Below are 8,886 nucleotides of genomic sequence, written 5' to 3'. Positions count from 1 at the left end.
CCTCCTCAGGATGTCTTCCATGTTTGCTAATATCAGGTGGATTCCCCAGTGAAATCCTACCACGTCATTCTGCTTTACTTTTGTTGTAGCACTGTCGACATTCCTGATTCCTCTACCTAACCTGCCCAGGACTCGGGATTGAACCCAGGGCACTCTACCCAGGCCTATGCCCCCAGCCCTTTTTCTCTTTTAATTTTAAGACAAGTTTCAGTAAGTTGGGAGGCTGGCTTTGAACTTGAGATCCTCCTGCTCAGCCTCTGCAACACTGTGCCTTGTTATCAGATACTTTTTTGTCAGGGTTAGTTTGTTTTCCCTTACTTACAAGGGCCTGGGTTCAATCCCCAGCACTGCCAAAAGAAAGAAAGAAAGAGAGAAAGAGATAGAGAGAGAGAGAGGGAGAGAGAGAGGGAGGGAGGGAGGGAGGGAGGGAAGGAAGGAAGGAAGGAAGGAAGGAAAGAAGGAAAGAAAGAAGAAAGGAAGGAAGGAAGGAAGAAAGAAAGGAAGAAAGAAAGGTTAAATGCTTTACCTTATTTATTAGTTTTTAAAAATATTGTGTCAGTTTTCTGTCCTCATCAGAAGGCAACTTTTAAAAACTACCCTTGAACTCAGAGGTGTCTCTTCCTTCCAGGTGAGCCTGATTGCTTGAAAAGCCCCCAGGCTGAGGCTTCAGAGTTAAGCAATGTGACTTCTACCACATGCCACTGTCCAAAGTAAATCAAAGACCATCCTGATACAAAGAGTGGAAATCAGATCCAGTTCAGAGTTTGTTACCATATTTAATCTAGTTTCGCTGTAAATGTCTTCTATGCTTTTTTGGTTTAGCTGTTTTTGTTTGATTGTTTGTGGGGGTTCAGGGAGATTCAAAGGTTATACTACCACCACTGTCTTCCTAGAATCCTTCTTCTGAATAATTCCTTATCAACTTCTTCATGGAACCAGCCTCATATAGACAAGGAATCCTCCAGCAGGTGAGGTGGTTATGACTTCTGCTGCTGCATGTTCTGCCCTTGAATCTTTGAGGACAGGAGGCCTTGACACCTCCCTGCTGCCCTGTCCATTTCAACCAGTATCTGTCTGTTCACTCTTTTCTGCCACTCCAAGTGACGGGCAGCAGTTCCTGCCTGGAGGCCTTTTTACCTCCAGGCAAATCAAGTTCTCAAATATATATCTGCTCTTGCCTCTCAACCCACACAAGCTGCAGTGGTCCACCCATTTACTAAACAGAGCCAAACTCTGATTGCTAGTTCAGGTTTCACTGGACATACTCAGACATTTAGAGAAACTCTCCCCATCCCAGGAGAAACTCTCCCCATCCCAGATTGTATTACTCCTTCCCCATATTCTTTTCTGATATCTTCATGTATGGTATCATGTCATAGATTTAAACCTTCAATCCATCTGGGATTTGTTTTGGTATATTATAAGAAGAACGTGCCAGGTGCGGTGGCGAACAACTGTAATCCCAGTGGCTTGGGAAGCTGAGGCCGGAGGATCGCAAGTTCAAAGGCGGCCTCAGCAAAAGTGAGGGGCTAAGCAACTCAGTGAGACTCTGTCTCTAAATAAAATACAAAATAAGACTGGGGATGTGGCTCAGTGGTTGAGTGCCCCTGAGTTTAATCCCCAGTACCAAAAAGAAGAAGGAGGAGGAGGAGGAGGAGGAGGAGGAGGAGGAGGAGGAGGAGGAGGAGGAAAGTTTTCCCTTAAATAATTTGACAGACTATATGTTGAAGAAGCTTTCCTTCTCCTATCAATTTGAAATAGCATTTTCTATTTCATTTGCTAAATTCTTACACACACACACACACACACACACAGGTCTGTCTCTGGGCTTTTCTCTCTGTTCTCTTCATCTACATGGCAGCTCCTATGTGGCAATTAACTGAAACACTATTAATGCCTTCATTTAGGATAGCAGTTTCACACATTGTAGTAGCAGATCCTCTCGTTCTCATTTCTTTTCCTCCCATGCACCCAGGATTTCTGGTTTCTCTCCTTGACCCAGCGCCTCCATCTCTGTTGGCTTCTCCCCTCCACCTACCAACAGGTTTGTGTCGTACTAGTTACAGATCAGCAGAGACTTGAGAGCCTGTCGTTGCCTCTAGCTGCCATGCTGCCCCTGTCGTAGGCCAAGATGGACTCTGCCGAAGGGTAAAGAGTATTGGGTTCTCACCCCGACCACTGGTGACATCCTAACTGCTAAGTGCAGGGAACACCTCATTCTTTTCTTGCTTGATTCTGGGCTGAATTAGATGGCTGGCCACTTTGCCCTTCTTGCAACCCACTCCTCACCCGTTCCTGCCGTGGCCTTTCTCGGGTCTCTCGGCCTGCTCCTTGTCAGGCTGCCCTCTGGCTTCTGCTCCTTGGTTGGCCCTGAACCCCTCCAGTGTTCCTGGAGTTCCAGGCCCAGCTCCCCTCACACTCTGATTTCATCTCTCCTGATGGCTTCAACCAAAAGATTTATTTTATGTTCCCAGCCCAGTGCTTTCCATATTTCCAGTTATCTTCTGTATGGCACCAACAGGATGTCCTGTTCCAGGGTGTCAAGTTCGGAGCATCTCATCTTTCCCTACACACATATATATCTCAGTTAATGGCCTTACCATTCATCTGGTCTCCCGAGCAAGAAACCCGAGCCTTGTGTTCAGCCCCTTTCTCCCTCTCCCTTTCCTCCTGCCTTGAGAACAGTAGGAAACATGCTTTGCCGAGAGACAAGCTTTGACTCCAATCCTGGCTCCACATCCCACTCACCACGTGGCCTGAGTGAGCTCCTTAACCTCCCACAGCCAACACTGGCACTCCCTGAAATTGGCTTGCTGATGGTACCCATCTCAAAGGGCTGTTGGGAGGGATAAACGTGAAAATGAGCATCTAACCCAGTTCTGATGCATCACTGGGGCTCTTCGAAGACTGGCTTCCTTCTTAATCAGTGACTTTAAATGTCCAAATGGGTCTTCCTTCCTCTTCATTCTTTCTGCTGACCTTCCCATTCTGGTCTCTCACCTCTTGGCTGGACTATTCTAGCAGCCTCCCCACTGTCCCTCTTCCTCAGGTTTCATCCTCTTCCATTCTTCATTCGAGTGGGTTCTCTCTTCTTCTTTCCCACCTCTTCCTTACATCCAGGTCCATTTGTGACCCTAAAGGCATCAACTCCTCAGTGGACAAAGCCTATTTTTCTTGGCTTTCAGACCTCTCTGACTCCCCCTCCTTCCTTTTCGTACCTGTCCTGCGTGTTCCATGTGTCAGCTCTATCCAGCCTGCTATGTCTTGGTCATGCCGCCATATTTCTCCTCTTTCTCGCCTTTTCACAGGCTCAGTGTTTTGCCTACTCTCTTTCTTTCTCCTCCCCCATCCCAGCTCCGGACTCAGAATGCCAGCCGAGCTCCTCTGCATTATTCAAAGCCTAACACAGTCTCACCCCCTAGACTCCCTGAGCGATGGATGGCCCTTCCCAGTCAATGCACTCCATACTATAAAAATGCAAGAGACTCTGAAACACAGTTTGTCTAATTATTTGCTTCTCATGCCTTCCTTCTTCCCACTCTCTACCTTCACTCCCAAATGACTGAGAACCTCCTTAAAGGAGCAGCAGATATCAAGAGCTTGGACTACCTAGTTAGACTAGCTAGATTCAAATCCTGGTTTCACTGTTTATTCATTTGATGACATTGGGCAAGACCATTTATTTGAGTCTCAGTTTACTGATTTATAAAATGGAGACATTAATAGTACCTATCTTAATGATTACTTTGAGTATTAAAATAATTCGTGTAAAATGTTTAACCTAGTCCTTGGCACATAGTAAATGTTCAATAGCGATTGCTACTATCATTGTTATTCTTTGTATCACTGTCATTATTATTGGGAGCAACAATGTCTCATTCATTTCAGATCCTCAGGGCATCACATGAACTGCCCATGATCCCCAGTATATATTACTATCTGAATCTTATAGTGGAGCACACTGAGGCACAGAGAAGAAGAACCATGTCCTATATCACTCAGCTAGTAACTGGTGGAGCAGGGTCTTGAGATTTCAGAAAAGGGGTTCAATACATGGAAGATCCAATCCTAGTGCCAGGTCACCCACCACTGGCACTGTGCCTTCTCAGTTCTGAATCTAGGGCAATACCAAAACCAAGCACTACATCATAAGAAAATAAAATTGACCAGATTTGCAAGAATCATTACGCATATCTCTCTTAATGATTTCTTTCTTTTTAAAAATATTTTTAGCTGTAGATGGAAACAATGCCTTTATTTTGTTTATTTAGTTATGTGGTGCTGGGATAGAACCCAGGGCCTCACACACGCTAGGCAAGTGGTCTACCATTGAACTCCAACCCCAGCCCCTTCTCTTAATGATTTCTGAGATGTGGAGGTTTCAGATAGTAGGGTGCTCTTTTAGGTAGCTAAAATTGAAGAGTTGAAAAGTATACAAGTCTTTGTTCCCTAATGTGCTGGGAACAGAGTTCTGAAGGAGACACATCTTGAGAACTCAGTTTGCAGGGGCCTACACCGACTTAGCACTCTGCTGCTGTTTCAAGTTCAGGGTCACTATGTAGTTCTGGAAATCTTTATAGAAATGGTTCCTGTTCTCGCTCCTTTACATGAATTCTTTCAGGTTTTTTTTTTTTTTTTTTTTTTTTTAAGAGTCAGAGCCACTTTGCAGAAATAAATACTGAAAACAAAACAACCCTACTCCCCACCTGACCATAAATATATGAGCATAAACTCTGGTTGTGTAATTCAGGGCTTATTTGGCCTGACGTTAAATTATAAAGGAGTTTCGTGCAGGCATGGAAGTGCACACGAAGGGGGAACACACTCAATTCCCAATGGCCCAAAGGAAGCACCCTGACTCCCCAGCCAGAAGCTCTCCTGCTCGGTGCTGGTTTGAAAATATTGGCAGGCTGCAGCAAGGAGAGATGTGATTGCTTCCGTGCAAGATGACAACTGAAGCCAGGAGGGAAGGAAGTGAGAGGAGAGGCCTGAGCGAGGCCGCAATTTCATTATGAATTCCTGCCTATTCTAAGCAGATTGTCCCCAAATTTGTCATTAAAAGTGCAATTTCCTCTTTGCAAACTATCATTCCAAGGACCCCAGGAAAGATGATGAGAACGGGAAGTGGGGTATCCAATTATTCATACCGATAATGAACTTGATTCTGTATTCATTATTTATGAATTCTGCATCTTGTTCAGTCTTTGTTTAGCAATAAAGTCAGTATTAATTTCCTCATTTGTGCATTAGTTCAATAGACGTTTATTGATTGCCCATTATGTGCAGATACCGTGCTGTTGGGTACGGGGCTTGTTGAAAGACCCTAGTGATGCCCTCTGGTGCTTCCATTCCACCAGAGAGGCAGATATTAAGCATCTTATTACAAACCAAAGCTATGTAATTGTCAGGTTTGCTGTGGGCTCTGAAGAATCACAGGATACGATGAGAGCAGGTAACAGGAGGGGCTGACTGTGGTCAGAGTGTCAGGGAAGGCAAGCCTGGCAAAGGGGCATTTGAGTCCTGAGCTCAATGTCAACACCAAAAAAAAAAAAAGAAAAGAAAAAAAGTGGGGGAAGGTAAAGAGGGGGGAATCTATCAAATACCCAGTAGGGGGTTGGGATTGTAGCTCAGTGGTAGAGCGCTTGCCTAGTACATGTGAAGCACTGGATTCCATACTCAGCACCACATAAAAATAAATGAATAAAATAAAGGCATTGTGTCCATCTCCAAATAAAAAAAATTTTTTTTTAAATACCCAAAATAGGTACAAAAGGATGGAGAAGTGGTTCTTCCATGTATGATCAGGGAGCTATCTGCTTTAGAATCACTTGGGAAAATGTTTAAAATTCAGATTCTTGGACCCCACACCAGAGCACTGTAGAGACAGAAAAAAATGTATGAGTTTTTGTTAATGAAGTGATTTTTGGAAAGTTCTAGATAATCACAAGATGAGACACTGGTTGCCAGGAGAACTAGCCATGTGATAAGAGGGTTGGAAATTTTAGTATCACCTCCCAACTCAGGGAGGGGAGAGGAACTCAGGGTTGAATTGATCAGTACTGGCCAATGATTTAATCAATCGTGCCTACATAATGAAGCCTTCATAAAAAACTAAAAAGACTGGCTTTGGGGAGTTTCCAGGCTGATGGATAAGAACTCATTCCTGTGCTGGAGATTTCCAGGCCTCGCCTTTCCTTTGTCTGATCCTTTGCATCCTTTAAAATAACCTTTGTAATAACTAGGTTAACTTAAGTGACATATTTCCCTGAGTTCTATGAGCTGCTCTAGCACATTAATCAAGCCTGAAGAGGGCATCTGTAGGTACCCTGATTTATAGCCAGTCAGTCGGAAGCATGCAGGTCACAACCTGGGGCTTGTGATTGACATCTGAAATAGAGGCAGTCTTGTGGATTGAACCCTTAAACTGAGGGATCTGATGCCATCTGCATGTAGAGAATATCATCATTGGATTGAATTAGAGGACTCTCGATGGTGTCTGCTGGAGAATTGCTTGGCATAGCGGGAAAATCCCACACACTTCTGCTGTCAGAAGTGGAGCGTTGAGTGACTGGGCAAGAGGAGGAAAAACACTTTGGATTTCAGTTTTTTCCTGTATCCTGAGTCCCAAAGCAAAGATGTGCTTAAAGACGAATGGGTACATGTCAAAAAGACAGATGAGCTCGCCCAAAGTGGATCCCATTTTCCAAATTCAGGACAGTTTGAGTATCAGAAGAGTAATGACAGTGATGTTGATTGTGACACAGTTATGGTAACAAAAAAATAAAATACTGAGTTCAGAGTGGTGATTAAAAAGATGGTGGGGGGTGGGGCTAGTAGAGGAAACTTTTTTTTTTTTTTTTACAAAATGCCAATTAACTAAGGCAGGACTACCAAAGGAGGGAGGAAGGAAGACAGGGAGGGAAAAGAAAAAGAAAGCTGGATGGAGGGACAAAGGAAGAAGGAAGGACAAAGAAAGGAAGAAAAAAGGAAGGGAGGGAACGAATTATAGTGCACTGATGTTTCAGTCAACAATCAACTACGTATACAATGGTGGTTCCTTTAGATTGTCCAGAGACATTGTAGCTGTCTCCGTTTATGTAAGCACACTGCAATACTCACAAAGGAGGATGTCACCTAGCACGGGTTTCCCAGAATGTATGCCTGTTGTTAAGCAACGCATGACCGCAGTTGATGCAGACAGTGGCATTGTTGCCCGTTGAAACCCTTGGTCAGGGGCTGGAATGCAGCTCAGTGGTGGAGTGCATGCCTGGCAGGTGTGAAGGCCTGCATTCCAGCCCAGAATTGCAGAAAAGAAAAAAATATATACGGTTAAAGAATATTGGAAAATAAGATATTCACATAGTCTTAAAGATTGCTTATGTTAACATCACTTAACTTTATTATTATACAAAGGGAAAGTGTGTGCTATGGAACCAGGCCATGCAATATTATGCCTATCACTGAAATAATAGGTTTTGCAAAAGAAAAAGTTTATTCATGAGATGCCAGACTCGAGGAGACAAGAGACCCAAGTATCAAAATCTGCTTTTCCAAGAATAGGGCCTTTGGAGTATTTATGGAATGAAGAAATAGTGGTCAGAGGTGTGGGGAACAGTGGGTGAGGGGCGTAAAGAAAAGTGCAGTTATCAGTGGTCTGAGCACAAGTCATCAAACGTCATGGTTCTTAATAGGACACATGCCCAGAAAATGGGCATGTTGGCACCGTGACGGTGGACTTTTGACTCTCTGACGTCAGAAGGTTACGCATCTGATACTTGCACAGGTCCCAGTGAAGGGTCAGTGGTTTCAACGAGTTTAAGCTACAGAATTCCTGAAAACAACGTAGGCAGCCATTACCATGTGACTCATGTGTCAGAGGCGTTATCTACAATGAAGCTGACAGAGGACCAAGAGAGTGCAGTATACTGCTTTTAGCTACCTGAGCTCTGAAATTGTTGATGAAAACAAGCGACTAAAAGCAAGTAAAGCTAGAGGGTTCATTCAGTTTCTTCCTCAGTTTCCTGTGTGTTTCCAGTGGGAGATCTGGTAAATATCATCTAACCAACTGACCAAATTTAGCATCACCAACCATAAGACAATGTGATGTGTGCCTTCCAGAGTGATGCAATAGAAATACACAACCACTTTGGGGGATATTGTTGCCCAAATTGTCTAACCTGAATCAAATAATAGGAAGCACTCAGACAAATCTATGAAGACTTCTCCAAAACAACCTCTAATTTTCAAACCATTGAGCCTGTTATGATGGTGCAGCCTATAATCCCAGCTACTCAGGAGGCTGAGGCAGGAGGATTGTAAATTGAAACTCAGCCTGTATAATTTAGCCAGACTCTGTCTCAAAATAAAAAATTAAAAGGGCTGGGGTTTGGCTTAGTAGTAGAGCCTTGCCTAGCATGTGTGAGGCTCTAGATTCCATCCTAATACCCCCCCCCCAAAAAAAAATTCTGTTATAAAAGATAAAAAGAAAAACAGTTGAGAAGAATGTCGTGAGACATGGATGAACATTCTAAAGTCAATGTTGTAGAATCTAGATTAAAGGAAACTAGAGACATAACAATTACATGCATTGTGTAGTTCTTGATTAGATTCCATTTCTCAAATTCAGGACAGTTTGAGTAAAAAATAAAAAAAGCTGTGGAACAATCCATGTGTCCATCAACCGATGCACCTACAAATTGTGACAGATCCATACAATGAAATATTAATCAGTCAGAAATAGGAATGAAGTACAGATGCAAGAGTGAATCTTGAAAACAATGTGCTAAGGGAAAGAAGCCAGACAGAAAAAGAACACCTATTGTACAATTCCACTTCTAGGAAATGTCCAGAATAAGTAAATCCACAGCAACAGAAAGTAGATTAGTG

The sequence above is a fragment of the Marmota flaviventris genome, chromosome 5, assembly GCF_047511675.1.
Source record: "Marmota flaviventris isolate mMarFla1 chromosome 5, mMarFla1.hap1, whole genome shotgun sequence".
Classification (NCBI taxonomy): Eukaryota; Metazoa; Chordata; class Mammalia; order Rodentia; family Sciuridae; genus Marmota; species Marmota flaviventris.
The sequence above is the reverse complement of the archived record's forward strand: the minus strand, read 5'-3'. Positions refer to the sequence as shown.